The 18,400-nt window shown below is 57.8% G+C and overlaps 6 pseudogenes; all 6 read right to left on the bottom strand.

Moving 5' to 3' along the window:
* Positions 1-519: 519 nt before the first annotated feature.
* On the bottom strand, positions 520-639 carry LOC129641048 (uncharacterized; annotated as a pseudogene).
* A 3,270-nt stretch (positions 640-3,909) lies between these two features.
* On the bottom strand, positions 3,910-4,029 carry LOC129641047 (uncharacterized; annotated as a pseudogene).
* A 3,257-nt stretch (positions 4,030-7,286) lies between these two features.
* Positions 7,287-7,406, bottom strand: LOC129641045 (uncharacterized; annotated as a pseudogene).
* A 3,261-nt stretch (positions 7,407-10,667) lies between these two features.
* LOC129641044 (uncharacterized) lies at positions 10,668-10,787 on the bottom strand (annotated as a pseudogene).
* A 3,261-nt stretch (positions 10,788-14,048) lies between these two features.
* LOC129641043 (uncharacterized) lies at positions 14,049-14,168 on the bottom strand (annotated as a pseudogene).
* A 3,263-nt stretch (positions 14,169-17,431) lies between these two features.
* On the bottom strand, positions 17,432-17,551 carry LOC129641042 (uncharacterized; annotated as a pseudogene).
* Positions 17,552-18,400: the final 849 nt, after the last annotated feature.

The following is an 18,400-nucleotide window of genomic DNA, read 5'->3' as shown; positions in this document are numbered from 1 at the left end:
ATGGGAGTTGGTACAGCCGGGATGGAAAAGAGTATGGAGGTTCGCGAAGGAACTAAAAGTAGAAGTAGCCTATGGTTCAGCAGTCCCACTCCCAGGCATAGATCCACCCCCAGTACAAGCCAACAAGCTAGATGCCCCGTTTGGGCACATCGATCTGTGCGCGCGCTCGCATGCGCATGCGCGATCGCCTGCGAGGCTGGGGGTGGGGCGGGGGCTGGGGCTCTGGCTGGAGTCGGTGCAAGCCCCGGGATTGCCTGAGGCAAGCCAAAGGAGCCCCAGAGGGAGACGGGACGGCCGGTCGTCTGGTTTCCTGAAAGCCGAATGCGAAGGCGGAGGGGCTCGCGGGCCGCGGGGAGGCAACCCAGGTCTGCAGCGGGAGTCGGGGCCCCGGCCACCCACTCACTCCCCCCGCCCCGGGAGGGGCTGGGGCTGCGGGGGTGGCGGGGGGGCGAGGGGGGTGTGGGTCCAAGAATTGGGACGCGGGGCGGGGGCTAAAGGACCTCTTCTGGTAGGCAAAAAAGCCTCCAGCACCCGGAATTCCCAGGTGGTCTCCCATCCAAGATACTGAACAGGCCCGACCCTGCTTAGCTTCCGAGATCAGACGAGATCGGGCGCCTTCAGGCCGATAGGGCCGGAGACGGGCGCGGCCGCCGCGGGGCGCCCTAAGAGCCTTGCGCTTCGCCTCCCTTTCGCTCTGACCTGCAGGTCGGGCCAACGGGCCGCCCCTCTCCTCGGGGGGCCGTGCTGTACTTGAGCCGCACGACCCGCGACCGCACTCCAGCCTGCTGACGCCGGCCCGGCCCCCGAACACCGCCAACACCAGACCAGCAACCGCCTGGCCGGGCCCGGGGGCCCGATGGGCTTCCAGGACCCCCCAGTGACCGGGAGGGCGTGCGTGCGTGCGCGCGGGGCCTGGGGGGTGGGCTGAGGGGTGCGGAGGTCTCGGCGCCCTCCCACCCCCGGCCACTCCAGACCCGGCCGCGCTGGCTGAGCGGCGCCTCCCCGCCCCCCCCCATCCCGTTCGCTGCTCAGGGCCGCGCGACCCCGGAGGTGTCGGTCTTCGGGGCCCGCCGCCTCCCGATCCCCGCGGCCCGGGGGCCTCCGAACCTCCTGCGGGCCTAGGCTCAGCGAATCTTGAGCGCCCAACTTGCCCGGCACCTGCCCGCTGCCCAAACCCACCGGGAGCCACGGAGGCGCGGTCGACCGGAGCGCCTCAGCCCCGCCCCTTTGCCCTACCGAGGCGCCCCCCTTGTCCCCACGCCGCCCGCCAAGCACCCGACCTTCCTGAGAGAGCAGACGAACCACAGGCAGGCACACAGACAGACAGACAGACACACACACACACACACACACACACACACACACACACACACACGAGTGTGGTCTTTGGAAATACTTCTGTTTGTAGTTGCTGGGTTGAGCCCAACTCTTATAGGACGCATGGAGTGCGGCCCATCAGGCTCCTCTGTCCGTGGCATTTCCCAGGCGAGAATACTGGAGTGGGTTGCCATTACCTTCTCCAGGGGATCTTCCCGACCCAGGGGTCAAACCCGAGTCTCCTGCGGGCGGATGCCTTGCCATCTGAACCAGCACATTGCGAATTCCCTAGGCAAAATACAAAGAAAAGAGCTCGTGTGCTACTAAGTGGAAAGATGATTGAAGAAACAGAAGGTGTCCTTTGTTGGTATCTTGGAATCTTTCTTTAGTTTTCGTTGATTTTTACTCTTAAGGCTACTTGAACAAGGCAAGAGAGAAACCCCAGAACTGAAAAGCTATTGACTTTTTTGAAAGAAACCTGTGCAGGTTAAGCACTCTTCGTTTTTGAGAGATGGTGAAATGCAAAATCTTGATTCAACACATATGACTTTGGTGAACTTTATTTCAAATCTCCATGATGAACCCCTAAGGCGTCCAGGAAGAAAGGAGTAGAGCGGGAGACAAAAAGAGCAACCTTTCCCCTTGGCGCCATCCCAACCAGCTGCTTAGTTCCTTCATCTCATGGACTACCATCTGGGCTTATCTGGTTTGTCTGATTCTTGTTTCGGGGCCCGTTTCTAGTCACAAGGCTGTCAACAGTGGGGGGTGGGGTGGGGGGTGGGGGAAGCCCTTCTTTCCATTCCACATGAGACCCAGTGGACAATCCAGGCCCTGGCCACTGCATAGAGCGTGCAGCAACAATATCAACGGTGATGCTGGTTAACAACGCATATTCCTGGAATCCACTCCGTTGCCTACCGAGTGTGTGCGGTGGTGGTCTGGAACCTATACCTGGAAGCTTTCTTGATGATTGCAAATGACACCAAAGTCCGAGGACGATGGAAGATCTTCACGTTTCTGCAAGAGCCACACACCTCCAGAAGGAACCGCAAGACTTGCCTGACATGGTCAAGGTCTAAGTATTGGACTACACGTCGGAAGGTCTCCACCTTTGCTATGGAAGTCAAACGATCTTTCTTGGAAATGAAAATGGATCACACTGAACGTTCACATTCTTCTAGAGCATTTGAAAAGCCCTAAACTGTAGAAATCTGCTGTACGAGTTCCTTGAAAGCAAGAACCCATACTGATGGATATGTCTTAATGCCTTAGATTGTGCCTTGAATATAGCGTACACATGAACCCAGGAAAGGAAAGAATGGAATCGCCAAATACACAAAGAGATCAAAAGTGCCGAGCCAAGTGACACCTTGAGGCTTCCAAGAACTTTTCTGTCTTTCACACACTAAGTAAATCCTGAGCACCTACGATGAGCTGGGAGGCATGTAATAAGTTTCTGGAACTAGAAGGCGGAGAGAAGCAGACACAGAGTTCCTGCTTTCACTGAGACGAATCTAATGATACATCACAGGCAGATCCTTGGAGAACTTGTCGAGGGGCCTCTACCCTCACCAAAACCTGGGTGTCAGGGAAGGCTTTTCAGAGTAACCATTGCGTTGAGGTCCATAGGTGGAACCTACGTAAACCAGGGTTGAGATGCAGGAAGAATTTCAGGCAGGGAAAACAGCATCCTGGAAGTCTAGGTGACCAGGGAAACTTAGGACGTTCAAGAAATGAAAATGCCCTATGGGATGGAAGCCAAAGAGTGCAGAGGGCATTCCAGGGAAAAGACATCCGAGAAGAACGTGAGGAGCAGGCATGAAGGGAATTGGTCGTATCTTCAATATGATGGGAAAATACAAGAGCCGTTGGAGCAGGATGGTGAGAGAATTGCATCTGCATTTCCAAACGGTCATCTTGCTCCACGTCACTAATGATTGGAGAGACTCAACTCCAAACGCCAAGGAGGGACCACTTCGCCCGAGTCCGATTGGGCCTCATTGCAATGTCTGTCCATAGCAGATGCTGGAGAAGCTGTGGAGCAAAGGGAACTCTCCTCCACGCTGAGTAGGAATGGGAGTTGGTACAGCCGGGATGGAAAAGAGTATGGAGGTTCGCGAAGGAACTAAAAGTAGAAGTAGCCTATGGTTCAGCAGTCCCACTCCCAGGCATAGATCCACCCCCAGTACAAGCCAACAAGCTAGATGCCCCGTTTGGGCACATCGATCTGTGCGCGCGCTCGCATGCGCATGCGCGATCGCCTGCGAGGCTGGGGGTGGGGCGGGGGCTGGGGCTCTGGCTGGAGTCGGTGCAAGCCCCGGGATTGCCTGAGGCAAGCCAAAGGAGCCCCAGAGGGAGACGGGACGGCCGGTCGTCTGGTTTCCTGAAAGCCGAATGCGAAGGCGGAGGGGCTCGCGGGCCGCGGGGAGGCAACCCAGGTCTGCAGCGGGAGTCGGGGCCCCGGCCACCCACTCACTCCCCCCGCCCCGGGAGGGGCTGGGGCTGCGGGGGTGGCGGGGGGGCGAGGGGGGTGTGGGTCCAAGAACTGGGACGCGGGGCGGGGGCTAAAGGACCTCTTCTGGTAGGCAAAAAAGCCTCCAGCACCCGGAATTCCCAGGTGGTCTCCCATCCAAGATACTGAACAGGCCCGACCCTGCTTAGCTTCCGAGATCAGACGAGATCGGGCGCCTTCAGGCCGATAGGGCCGGAGACGGGCGCGGCCGCCGCGGGGCGCCCTAAGAGCCTTGCGCTTCGCCTCCCTTTCGCTCTGACCTGCAGGTCGGGCCAACGGGCCGCCCCTCTCCTCGGGGGGCCGTGCTGTACTTGAGCCGCACGACCCGCGACCGCACTCCAGCCTGCTGACGCCGGCCCGGCCCCCGAACACCGCCAACACCAGACCAGCAACCGCCTGGCCGGGCCCGGGGGCCCGATGGGCTTCCAGGACCCCCCAGTGACCGGGAGGGCGTGCGTGCGTGCGCGCGGGGCCTGGGGGGTGGGCTGAGGGGTGCGGAGGTCTCGGCGCCCTCCCACCCCCGGCCACTCCAGACCCGGCCGCGCTGGCTGAGCGGCGCCTCCCCCCCATCCCGTTCGCCGCTCAGGGCCGCGCGACCCCGGAGGTGTCGGTCTTCGGGGCCCGCCGCCTCCCGATCCCCGCGGCCCGGGGGCCTCTGAACCTCCTGCGGGCCTAGGCGCAGCGAATCTTGAGCGCCCAACTTGCCCGGCACCTGCCCGCTGCCCAAACCCACCGGGAGCCACGGAGGCGCGGTCGACCGGAGCGCCTCAGCCCCGCCCCTTTGCCCTACCGAGGCGCCCCCCTTGTCCCCACGCCGCCCGCCAAGCACCCGACCTTCCTGAGAGAGCAGACGAACCACAGGCAGGCACACAGACAGACAGACAGACACACACACACACACACACACACACACACACACACACGAGTGTGGTCTTTGGAAATACTTCTGTTTGTAGTTGCTGGGTTGAGCCCAACTCTTATAGGACGCATGGAGTGCGGCCCATCAGGCTCCTCTGTCCGTGGCATTTCCCAGGCGAGAATACTGGAGTGGGTTGCCATTACCTTCTCCAGGGGATCTTCCCGACCCAGGGGTCAAACCCGAGTCTCCTGCGGGCGGATGCCTTGCCATCTGAACCAGCACATTGCGAATTCCCTAGGCAAAATACAAAGAAAAGAGCTCGTGTGCTACTAAGTGGAAAGATGATTGAAGAAACAGAAGGTGTCCTTTGTTGGTATCTTGGAATCTTTCTTTAGTTTTCGTTGATTTTTACTCTTAAGGCTACTTGAACAAGGCAAGAGAGAAACCCCAGAACTGAAAAGCTATTGACTTTTTTGAAAGAAACCTGTGCAGGTTAAGCACTCTTCGTTTTTGAGAGATGGTGAAATGCAAAATCTTGATTCAACACATATGACTTTGGTGAACTTTATTTCAAATCTCCATGATGAACCCCTAAGGCGTCCAGGAAGAAAGGAGTAGAGCGGGAGACAAAAAGAGCAACCTTTCCCCTTGGCGCCATCCCAACCAGCTGCTTAGTTCCTTCATCTCATGGACTACCATCTGGGCTTATCTGGTTTGTCTGATTCTTGTTTCGGGGCCCGTTTCTAGTCACAAGGCTGTCAACAGTGGGGGGTGGGGTGGGGGGTGGGGGAAGCCCTTCTTTCCATTCCACATGAGACCCAGTGGACAATCCAGGCCCTGGCCACTGCATAGAGCGTGCAGCAACAATATCAACGGTGATGCTGGTTAACAACGCATATTCCTGGAATCCACTCCGTTGCCTACCGAGTGTGTGCGGTGGTGGTCTGGAACCTATACCTGGAAGCTTTCTTGATGATTGCAAATGACACCAAAGTCCGAGGACGATGGAAGATCTTCACGTTTCTGCAAGAGCCACACACCTCCAGAAGGAACCGCAAGACTTGCCTGACATGGTCAAGGTCTAAGTATTGGACTACACGTCGGAAGGTCTCCACCTTTGCTATGGAAGTCAAACGATCTTTCTTGGAAATGAAAATGGATCACACTGAACGTTCACATTCTTCTAGAGCATTTGAAAAGCCCTAAACTGTAGAAATCTGCTGTACGAGTTCCTTGAAAGCAAGAACCCATACTGATGGATATGTCTTAATGCCTTAGATTGTGCCTTGAATATAGCGTACACATGAACCCAGGAAAGGAAAGAATGGAATCGCCAAATACACAAAGAGATCAAAAGTGCCGAGCCAAGTGACACCTTGAGGCTTCCAAGAACTTTTCTGTCTTTCACACACTAAGTAAATCCTGAGCACCTACGATGAGCTGGGAGGCATGTAATAAGTTTCTGGAACTAGAAGGCGGAGAGAAGCAGACACAGAGTTCCTGCTTTCACTGAGACGAATCTAATGATACATCACAGGCAGATCCTTGGAGAACTTGTCGAGGGGCCTCTACCCTCACCAAAACCTGGGTGTCAGGGAAGGCTTTTCAGAGTAACCATTGCGTTGAGGTCCATAGGTGGAACCTACGTAAACCAGGGTTGAGATGCAGGAAGAATTTCAGGCAGGGAAAACAGCATCCTGGAAGTCTAGGTGACCAGGGAAACTTAGGACGTTCAAGAAATGAAAATGCCCTATGGGATGGAAGCCAAAGAGTGCAGAGGGCATTCCAGGGAAAAGACATCCGAGAAGAACGTGAGGAGCAGGCATGAAGGGAATTGGTCGTATCTTCAATATGATGGGAAAATACAAGAGCCGTTGGAGCAGGATGGTGAGAGAATTGCATCTGCATTTCCAAACGGTCATCTTGCTCCACGTCACTAATGATTGGAGAGACTCAACTCCAAACGCCAAGGAGGGACCACTTCGCCCGAGTCCGATTGGGCCTCATTGCAATGTCTGTCCATAGCAGATGCTGGAGAAGCTGTGGAGCAAAGGGAACTCTCCTCCACGCTGAGTAGGAATGGGAGTTGGTACAGCCGGGATGGAAAAGAGTATGGAGGTTCGCGAAGGAACTAAAAGTAGAAGTAGCCTATGGTTCAGCAGTCCCACTCCCAGGCATAGATCCACCCCCAGTACAAGCCAACAAGCTAGATGCCCCGTTTGGGCACATCGATCTGTGCGCGCGCTCGCATGCGCATGCGCGATCGCCTGCGAGGCTGGGGGTGGGGCGGGGGCTGGGGCTCTGGCTGGAGTCGGTGCAAGCCCCGGGATTGCCTGAGGCAAGCCAAAGGAGCCCCAGAGGGAGACGGGACGGCCGGTCGTCTGGTTTCCTGAAAGCCGAATGCGAAGGCGGAGGGGCTCGCGGGCCGCGGGGAGGCAACCCAGGTCTGCAGCGGGAGTCGGGGCCCCGGCCACCCACTCACTCCCCCCGCCCCGGGAGGGGCTGGGGCTGCGGGGGTGGCGGGGGGGCGAGGGGGGTGTGGGTCCAAGAATTGGGACGCGGGGCGGGGGCTAAAGGACCTCTTCTGGTAGGCAAAAAAGCCTCCAGCACCCGGAATTCCCAGGTGGTCTCCCATCCAAGATACTGAACAGGCCCGACCCTGCTTAGCTTCCGAGATCAGACGAGATCGGGCGCCTTCAGGCCGATAGGGCCGGAGACGGGCGCGGCCGCCGCGGGGCGCCCTAAGAGCCTTGCGCTTCGCCTCCCTTTCGCTCTGACCTGCAGGTCGGGCCAACGGGCCGCCCCTCTCCTCGGGGGGCCGTGCTGTACTTGAGCCGCACGACCCGCGACCGCACTCCAGCCTGCTGACGCCGGCCCGGCCCCCGAACACCGCCAACCCCAGACCAGCAACCGCCTGGCCGGGCCCGGGGGCCCGATGGGCTTCCAGGACCCCCCAGTGACCGGGAGGGCGTGCGTGCGTGCGCGCGGGGCCTGGGGGGTGGGCTGAGGGGTGCGGAGGTCTCGGCGCCCTCCCACCCCCGGCCACTCCAGACCCGGCCGCGCTGGCTGAGCGGCGCCTCCCCCCCATCCCGTTCGCCGCTCAGGGCCGCGCGACCCCGGAGGTGTCGGTCTTCGGGGCCCGCCGCCTCCCGATCCCCGCGGCCCGGGGGCCTCTGAACCTCCTGCGGGCCTAGGCTCAGCGAATCTTGAGCGCCCAACTTGCCCGGCACCTGCCCGCTGCCCAAACCCACCGGGAGCCACGGAGGCGCGGTCGACCGGAGCGCCTCAGCCCCGCCCCTTTGCCCTACCGAGGCGCCCCCCTTGTCCCCACGCCGCCCGCCAAGCACCCGACCTTCCTGAGAGAGCAGACGAACCACAGGCAGGCACACAGACAGACAGACAGACACACACACACACACACACACACACACACACACACACACACGAGTGTGGTCTTTGGAAATACTTCTGTTTGTAGTTGCTGGGTTGAGCCCAACTCTTATAGGACGCATGGAGTGCGGCCCATCAGGCTCCTCTGTCCGTGGCATTTCCCAGGCGAGAATACTGGAGTGGGTTGCCATTACCTTCTCCAGGGGATCTTCCCGACCCAGGGGTCAAACCCGAGTCTCCTGCGGGCGGATGCCTTGCCATCTGAACCAGCACATTGCGAATTCCCTAGGCAAAATACAAAGAAAAGAGCTCGTGTGCTACTAAGTGGAAAGATGATTGAAGAAACAGAAGGTGTCCTTTGTTGGTATCTTGGAATCTTTCTTTAGTTTTCGTTGATTTTTACTCTTAAGGCTACTTGAACAAGGCAAGAGAGAAACCCCAGAACTGAAAAGCTATTGACTTTTTTGAAAGAAACCTGTGCAGGTTAAGCACTCTTCGTTTTTGAGAGATGGTGAAATGCAAAATCTTGATTCAACACATATGACTTTGGTGAACTTTATTTCAAATCTCCATGATGAACCCCTAAGGCGTCCAGGAAGAAAGGAGTAGAGCGGGAGACAAAAAGAGCAACCTTTCCCCTTGGCGCCATCCCAACCAGCTGCTTAGTTCCTTCATCTCATGGACTACCATCTGGGCTTATCTGGTTTGTCTGATTCTTGTTTCGGGGCCCGTTTCTAGTCACAAGGCTGTCAACAGTGGGGGGTGGGGTGGGGGGTGGGGGAAGCCCTTCTTTCCATTCCACATGAGACCCAGTGGACAATCCAGGCCCTGGCCACTGCATAGAGCGTGCAGCAACAATATCAACGGTGATGCTGGTTAACAACGCATATTCCTGGAATCCACTCCGTTGCCTACCGAGTGTGTGCGGTGGTGGTCTGGAACCTATACCTGGAAGCTTTCTTGATGATTGCAAATGACACCAAAGTCCGAGGACGATGGAAGATCTTCACGTTTCTGCAAGAGCCACACACCTCCAGAAGGAACCGCAAGACTTGCCTGACATGGTCAAGGTCTAAGTATTGGACTACACGTCGGAAGGTCTCCACCTTTGCTATGGAAGTCAAACGATCTTTCTTGGAAATGAAAATGGATCACACTGAACGTTCACATTCTTCTAGAGCATTTGAAAAGCCCTAAACTGTAGAAATCTGCTGTACGAGTTCCTTGAAAGCAAGAACCCATACTGATGGATATGTCTTAATGCCTTAGATTGTGCCTTGAATATAGCGTACACATGAACCCAGGAAAGGAAAGAATGGAATCGCCAAATACACAAAGAGATCAAAAGTGCCGAGCCAAGTGACACCTTGAGGCTTCCAAGAACTTTTCTGTCTTTCACACACTAAGTAAATCCTGAGCACCTACGATGAGCTGGGAGGCATGTAATAAGTTTCTGGAACTAGAAGGCGGAGAGAAGCAGACACAGAGTTCCTGCTTTCACTGAGACGAATCTAATGATACATCACAGGCAGATCCTTGGAGAACTTGTCGAGGGGCCTCTACCCTCACCAAAACCTGGGTGTCAGGGAAGGCTTTTCAGAGTAACCATTGCGTTGAGGTCCATAGGTGGAACCTACGTAAACCAGGGTTGAGATGCAGGAAGAATTTCAGGCAGGGAAAACAGCATCCTGGAAGTCTAGGTGACCAGGGAAACTTAGGACGTTCAAGAAATGAAAATGCCCTATGGGATGGAAGCCAAAGAGTGCAGAGGGCATTCCAGGGAAAAGACATCCGAGAAGAACGTGAGGAGCAGGCATGAAGGGAATTGGTCGTATCTTCAATATGATGGGAAAATACAAGAGCCGTTGGAGCAGGATGGTGAGAGAATTGCATCTGCATTTCCAAACGGTCATCTTGCTCCACGTCACTAATGATTGGAGAGACTCAACTCCAAACGCCAAGGAGGGACCACTTCGCCCGAGTCCGATTGGGCCTCATTGCAATGTCTGTCCATAGCAGATGCTGGAGAAGCTGTGGAGCAAAGGGAACTCTCCTCCACGCTGAGTAGGAATGGGAGTTGGTACAGCCGGGATGGAAAAGAGTATGGAGGTTCGCGAAGGAACTAAAAGTAGAAGTAGCCTATGGTTCAGCAGTCCCACTCCCAGGCATAGATCCACCCCCAGTACAAGCCAACAAGCTAGATGCCCCGTTTGGGCACATCGATCTGTGCGCGCGCTCGCATGCGCATGCGCGATCGCCTGCGAGGCTGGGGGTGGGGCGGGGGCTGGGGCTCTGGCTGGAGTCGGTGCAAGCCCCGGGATTGCCTGAGGCAAGCCAAAGGAGCCCCAGAGGGAGACGGGACGGCCGGTCGTCTGGTTTCCTGAAAGCCGAATGCGAAGGCGGAGGGGCTCGCGGGCCGCGGGGAGGCAACCCAGGTCTGCAGCGGGAGTCGGGGCCCCGGCCACCCACTCACTCCCCCCGCCCCGGGAGGGGCTGGGGCTGCGGGGGTGGCGGGGGGGCGAGGGGGGTGTGGGTCCAAGAACTGGGACGCGGGGCGGGGGCTAAAGGACCTCTTCTGGTAGGCAAAAAAGCCTCCAGCACCCGGAATTCCCAGGTGGTCTCCCATCCAAGATACTGAACAGGCCCGACCCTGCTTAGCTTCCGAGATCAGACGAGATCGGGCGCCTTCAGGCCGATAGGGCCGGAGACGGGCGCGGCCGCCGCGGGGCGCCCTAAGAGCCTTGCGCTTCGCCTCCCTTTCGCTCTGACCTGCAGGTCGGGCCAACGGGCCGCCCCTCTCCTCGGGGGGCCGTGCTGTACTTGAGCCGCACGACCCGCGACCGCACTCCAGCCTGCTGACGCCGGCCCGGCCCCCGAACACCGCCAACACCAGACCAGCAACCGCCTGGCCGGGCCCGGGGGCCCGATGGGCTTCCAGGACCCCCCAGTGACCGGGAGGGCGTGCGTGCGTGCGCGCGGGGCCTGGGGGGTGGGCTGAGGGGTGCGGAGGTCTCGGCGCCCTCCCACCCCCGGCCACTCCAGACCCGGCCGCGCTGGCTGAGCGGCGCCTCCCCCCCATCCCGTTCGCCGCTCAGGGCCGCGCGACCCCGGAGGTGTCGGTCTTCGGGGCCCGCCGCCTCCCGATCCCCGCGGCCCGGGGGCCTCTGAACCTCCTGCGGGCCTAGGCTCAGCGAATCTTGAGCGCCCAACTTGCCCGGCACCTGCCCGCTGCCCAAACCCACCGGGAGCCACGGAGGCGCGGTCGACCGGAGCGCCTCAGCCCCGCCCCTTTGCCCTACCGAGGCGCCCCCCTTGTCCCCACGCCGCCCGCCAAGCACCCGACCTTCCTGAGAGAGCAGACGAACCACAGGCAGGCACACAGACAGACAGACAGACACACACACACACACACACACACACACACACACACACACACGAGTGTGGTCTTTGGAAATACTTCTGTTTGTAGTTGCTGGGTTGAGCCCAACTCTTATAGGACGCATGGAGTGCGGCCCATCAGGCTCCTCTGTCCGTGGCATTTCCCAGGCGAGAATACTGGAGTGGGTTGCCATTACCTTCTCCAGGGGATCTTCCCGACCCAGGGGTCAAACCCGAGTCTCCTGCGGGCGGATGCCTTGCCATCTGAACCAGCACATTGCGAATTCCCTAGGCAAAATACAAAGAAAAGAGCTCGTGTGCTACTAAGTGGAAAGATGATTGAAGAAACAGAAGGTGTCCTTTGTTGGTATCTTGGAATCTTTCTTTAGTTTTCGTTGATTTTTACTCTTAAGGCTACTTGAACAAGGCAAGAGAGAAACCCCAGAACTGAAAAGCTATTGACTTTTTTGAAAGAAACCTGTGCAGGTTAAGCACTCTTCGTTTTTGAGAGATGGTGAAATGCAAAATCTTGATTCAACACATATGACTTTGGTGAACTTTATTTCAAATCTCCATGATGAACCCCTAAGGCGTCCAGGAAGAAAGGAGTAGAGCGGGAGACAAAAAGAGCAACCTTTCCCCTTGGCGCCATCCCAACCAGCTGCTTAGTTCCTTCATCTCATGGACTACCATCTGGGCTTATCTGGTTTGTCTGATTCTTGTTTCGGGGCCCGTTTCTAGTCACAAGGCTGTCAACAGTGGGGGGTGGGGTGGGGGGTGGGGGAAGCCCTTCTTTCCATTCCACATGAGACCCAGTGGACAATCCAGGCCCTGGCCACTGCATAGAGCGTGCAGCAACAATATCAACGGTGATGCTGGTTAACAACGCATATTCCTGGAATCCACTCCGTTGCCTACCGAGTGTGTGCGGTGGTGGTCTGGAACCTATACCTGGAAGCTTTCTTGATGATTGCAAATGACACCAAAGTCCGAGGACGATGGAAGATCTTCACGTTTCTGCAAGAGCCACACACCTCCAGAAGGAACCGCAAGACTTGCCTGACATGGTCAAGGTCTAAGTATTGGACTACACGTCGGAAGGTCTCCACCTTTGCTATGGAAGTCAAACGATCTTTCTTGGAAATGAAAATGGATCACACTGAACGTTCACATTCTTCTAGAGCATTTGAAAAGCCCTAAACTGTAGAAATCTGCTGTACGAGTTCCTTGAAAGCAAGAACCCATACTGATGGATATGTCTTAATGCCTTAGATTGTGCCTTGAATATAGCGTACACATGAACCCAGGAAAGGAAAGAATGGAATCGCCAAATACACAAAGAGATCAAAAGTGCCGAGCCAAGTGACACCTTGAGGCTTCCAAGAACTTTTCTGTCTTTCACACACTAAGTAAATCCTGAGCACCTACGATGAGCTGGGAGGCATGTAATAAGTTTCTGGAACTAGAAGGCGGAGAGAAGCAGACACAGAGTTCCTGCTTTCACTGAGACGAATCTAATGATACATCACAGGCAGATCCTTGGAGAACTTGTCGAGGGGCCTCTACCCTCACCAAAACCTGGGTGTCAGGGAAGGCTTTTCAGAGTAACCATTGCGTTGAGGTCCATAGGTGGAACCTACGTAAACCAGGGTTGAGATGCAGGAAGAATTTCAGGCAGGGAAAACAGCATCCTGGAAGTCTAGGTGACCAGGGAAACTTAGGACGTTCAAGAAATGAAAATGCCCTATGGGATGGAAGCCAAAGAGTGCAGAGGGCATTCCAGGGAAAAGACATCCGAGAAGAACGTGAGGAGCAGGCATGAAGGGAATTGGTCGTATCTTCAATATGATGGGAAAATACAAGAGCCGTTGGAGCAGGATGGTGAGAGAATTGCATCTGCATTTCCAAACGGTCATCTTGCTCCACGTCACTAATGATTGGAGAGACTCAACTCCAAACGCCAAGGAGGGACCACTTCGCCCGAGTCCGATTGGGCCTCATTGCAATGTCTGTCCATAGCAGATGCTGGAGAAGCTGTGGAGCAAAGGGAACTCTCCTCCACGCTGAGTAGGAATGGGAGTTGGTACAGCCGGGATGGAAAAGAGTATGGAGGTTCGCGAAGGAACTAAAAGTAGAAGTAGCCTATGGTTCAGCAGTCCCACTCCCAGGCATAGATCCACCCCCAGTACAAGCCAACAAGCTAGATGCCCCGTTTGGGCACATCGATCTGTGCGCGCGCTCGCATGCGCATGCGCGATCGCCTGCGAGGCTGGGGGTGGGGCGGGGGCTGGGGCTCTGGCTGGAGTCGGTGCAAGCCCCGGGATTGCCTGAGGCAAGCCAAAGGAGCCCCAGAGGGAGACGGGACGGCCGGTCGTCTGGTTTCCTGAAAGCCGAATGCGAAGGCGGAGGGGCTCGCGGGCCGCGGGGAGGCAACCCAGGTCTGCAGCGGGAGTCGGGGCCCCGGCCACCCACTCACTCCCCCCGCCCCGGGAGGGGCTGGGGCTGCGGGGGTGGCGGGGGGGCGAGGGGGGTGTGGGTCCAAGAACTGGGACGCGGGGCGGGGGCTAAAGGACCTCTTCTGGTAGGCAAAAAAGCCTCCAGCACCCGGAATTCCCAGGTGGTCTCCCATCCAAGATACTGAACAGGCCCGACCCTGCTTAGCTTCCGAGATCAGACGAGATCGGGCGCCTTCAGGCCGATAGGGCCGGAGACGGGCGCGGCCGCCGCGGGGCGCCCTAAGAGCCTTGCGCTTCGCCTCCCTTTCGCTCTGACCTGCAGGTCGGGCCAACGGGCCGCCCCTCTCCTCGGGGGGCCGTGCTGTACTTGAGCCGCACGACCCGCGACCGCACTCCAGCCTGCTGACGCCGGCCCGGCCCCCGAACACCGCCAACCCCAGACCAGCAACCGCCTGGCCGGGCCCGGGGGCCCGATGGGCTTCCAGGACCCCCCAGTGACCGGGAGGGCGTGCGTGCGTGCGCGCGGGGCCTGGGGGGTGGGCTGAGGGGTGCGGAGGTCTCGGCGCCCTCCCACCCCCGGCCACTCCAGACCCGGCCGCGCTGGCTGAGCGGCGCCTCCCCCCCATCCCGTTCGCCGCTCAGGGCCGCGCGACCCCGGAGGTGTCGGTCTTCGGGGCCCGCCGCCTCCCGATCCCCGCGGCCCGGGGGCCTCTGAACCTCCTGCGGGCCTAGGCGCAGCGAATCTTGAGCGCCCAACTTGCCCGGCACCTGCCCGCTGCCCAAACCCACCGGGAGCCACGGAGGCGCGGTCGACCGGAGCGCCTCAGCCCCGCCCCTTTGCCCTACCGAGGCGCCCCCCTTGTCCCCACGCCGCCCGCCAAGCACCCGACCTTCCTGAGAGAGCAGACGAACCACAGGCAGGCACACAGACAGACAGACAGACACACACACACACACACACACACACACACACACACACACACACGAGTGTGGTCTTTGGAAATACTTCTGTTTGTAGTTGCTGGGTTGAGCCCAACTCTTATAGGACGCATGGAGTGCGGCCCATCAGGCTCCTCTGTCCGTGGCATTTCCCAGGCGAGAATACTGGAGTGGGTTGCCATTACCTTCTCCAGGGGATCTTCCCGACCCAGGGGTCAAACCCGAGTCTCCTGCGGGCGGATGCCTTGCCATCTGAACCAGCACATTGCGAATTCCCTAGGCAAAATACAAAGAAAAGAGCTCGTGTGCTACTAAGTGGAAAGATGATTGAAGAAACAGAAGGTGTCCTTTGTTGGTATCTTGGAATCTTTCTTTAGTTTTCGTTGATTTTTACTCTTAAGGCTACTTGAACAAGGCAAGAGAGAAACCCCAGAACTGAAAAGCTATTGACTTTTTTGAAAGAAACCTGTGCAGGTTAAGCACTCTTCGTTTTTGAGAGATGGTGAAATGCAAAATCTTGATTCAACACATATGACTTTGGTGAACTTTATTTCAAATCTCCATGATGAACCCCTAAGGCGTCCAGGAAGAAAGGAGTAGAGCGGGAGACAAAAAGAGCAACCTTTCCCCTTGGCGCCATCCCAACCAGCTGCTTAGTTCCTTCATCTCATGGACTACCATCTGGGCTTATCTGGTTTGTCTGATTCTTGTTTCGGGGCCCGTTTCTAGTCACAAGGCTGTCAACAGTGGGGGGTGGGGTGGGGGGTGGGGGAAGCCCTTCTTTCCATTCCACATGAGACCCAGTGGACAATCCAGGCCCTGGCCACTGCATAGAGCGTGCAGCAACAATATCAACGGTGATGCTGGTTAACAACGCATATTCCTGGAATCCACTCCGTTGCCTACCGAGTGTGTGCGGTGGTGGTCTGGAACCTATACCTGGAAGCTTTCTTGATGATTGCAAATGACACCAAAGTCCGAGGACGATGGAAGATCTTCACGTTTCTGCAAGAGCCACACACCTCCAGAAGGAACCGCAAGACTTGCCTGACATGGTCAAGGTCTAAGTATTGGACTACACGTCGGAAGGTCTCCACCTTTGCTATGGAAGTCAAACGATCTTTCTTGGAAATGAAAATGGATCACACTGAACGTTCACATTCTTCTAGAGCATTTGAAAAGCCCTAAACTGTAGAAATCTGCTGTACGAGTTCCTTGAAAGCAAGAACCCATACTGATGGATATGTCTTAATGCCTTAGATTGTGCCTTGAATATAGCGTACACATGAACCCAGGAAAGGAAAGAATGGAATCGCCAAATACACAAAGAGATCAAAAGTGCCGAGCCAAGTGACACCTTGAGGCTTCCAAGAACTTTTCTGTCTTTCACACACTAAGTAAATCCTGAGCACCTACGATGAGCTGGGAGGCATGTAATAAGTTTCTGGAACTAGAAGGCGGAGAGAAGCAGACACAGAGTTCCTGCTTTCACTGAGACGAATCTAATGATACATCACAGGCAGATCCTTGGAGAACTTGTCGAGGGGCCTCTACCCTCACCAAAACCTGGGTGTCAGGGAAGGCTTTTCAGAGTAACCATTGCGTTGAGGTCCATAGGTGGAACCTACGTAAACCAGGGTTGAGATGCAGGAAGAATTTCAGGCAGGGAAAACAGCATCCTGGAAGTCTAGGTGACCAGGGAAACTTAGGACGTTCAAGAAATGAAAATGCCCTATGGGATGGAAGCCAAAGAGTGCAGAGGGCATTCCAGGGAAAAGACATCCGAGAAGAACGTGAGGAGCAGGCATGAAGGGAATTGGTCGTATCTTCAATATGATGGGAAAATACAAGAGCCGTTGGAGCAGGATGGTGAGAGAATTGCATCTGCATTTCCAAACGGTCATCTTGCTCCACGTCACTAATGATTGGAGAGACTCAACTCCAAACGCCAAGGAGGGACCACTTCGCCCGAGTCCGATTGGGCCTCATTGCAATGTCTGTCCATAGCAGATGCTGGAGAAGCTGTGGAGCAAAGGGAACTCTCCTCCACGCTGAGTAGGAATGGGAGTTGGTACAGCCGGGATGGAAAAGAGTATGGAGGTTCGCGAAGGAACTAAAAGTAGAAGTAGCCTATGGTTCAGCAGTCCCACTCCCAGGCATAGATCCACCCCCAGTACAAGCCAACAAGCTAGATGCCCCGTTTGGGCACATCGATCTGTGCGCGCGCTCGCATGCGCATGCGCGATCGCCTGCGAGGCTGGGGGTGGGGCGGGGGCTGGGGCTCTGGCTGGAGTCGGTGCAAGCCCCGGGATTGCCTGAGGCAAGCCAAAGGAGCCCCAGAGGGAGACGGGACGGCCGGTCGTCTGGTTTCCTGAAAGCCGAATGCGAAGGCGGAGGGGCTCGCGGGCCGCGGGGAGGCAACCCAGGTCTGCAGCGGGAGTCGGGGCCCCGGCCACCCACTCACTCCCCCCGCCCCGGGAGGGGCTGGGGCTGCGGGGGTGGCGGGGGGGCGAGGGGGGTGTGGGTCCAAGAATTGGGACGCGGGGCGGGGGCTAAAGGACCTCTTCTGGTAGGCAAAAAAGCCTCCAGCACCCGGAATTCCCAGGTGGTCTCCCATCCAAGATACTGAACAGGCCCGACCCTGCTTAGCTTCCGAGATCAGACGAGATCGGGCGCCTTCAGGCCGATAGGGCCGGAGACGGGCGCGGCCGCCGCGGGGCGCCCTAAGAGCCTTGCGCTTCGCCTCCCTTTCGCTCTGACCTGCAGGTCGGGCCAACGGGCCGCCCCTCTCCTCGGGGGGCCGTGCTGTACTTGAGCCGCACGACCCGCGACCGCACTCCAGCCTGCTGACGCCGGCCCGGCCCCCGAACACCGCCAACACCAGACCAGCAACCGCCTGGCCGGGCCCGGGGGCCCGATGGGCTTCCAGGACCCCCCAGTGACCGGGAGGGCGTGCGTGCGTGCGCGCGGGGCCTGGGGGGTGGGCTGAGGGGTGCGGAGGTCTCGGCGCCCTCCCACCCCCGGCCACTCCAGACCCGGCCGCGCTGGCTGAGCGGCGCCTCCCCGCCCCCCCCCCATCCCGTTCGCTGCTCAGGGCCGCGCGACCCCGGAGGTGTCGGTCTTCGGGGCCCGCCGCCTCCCGATCCCCGCGGCCCGGGGGCCTCCGAACCTCCTGCGGGCCTAGGCTCAGCGAATCTTGAGCGCCCAACTTGCCCGGCACCTGCCCGCTGCCCAAACCCACCGGGAGCCACGGAGGCGCGGTCGACCGGAGCGCCTCAGCCCCGCCCCTTTGCCCTACCGAGGCGCCCCCCTTGTCCCCACGCCGCCCGCCAAGCACCCGACCTTCCTGAGAGAGCAGACGAACCACAGGCAGGCACACAGACAGACAGACACACACACACACACACACACACACACACACACACACACGAGTGTGGTCTTTGGAAATACTTCTGTTTGTAGTTGCTGGGTTGAGCCCAACTCTTATAGGACGCATGGAGTGCGGCCCATCAGGCTCCTCTGTCCGTGGCATTTCCCAGGCGAGAATAC

Source organism: Bubalus kerabau, unplaced genomic scaffold (genome assembly GCF_029407905.1).
Source record: "Bubalus kerabau isolate K-KA32 ecotype Philippines breed swamp buffalo unplaced genomic scaffold, PCC_UOA_SB_1v2 scaffold_70, whole genome shotgun sequence".
NCBI lineage: Eukaryota > Metazoa > Chordata > Mammalia > Artiodactyla > Bovidae > Bubalus > Bubalus kerabau.
The sequence above is the reverse complement of the archived record's forward strand: the minus strand, read 5'-3'. Positions and strand labels throughout refer to the sequence as shown.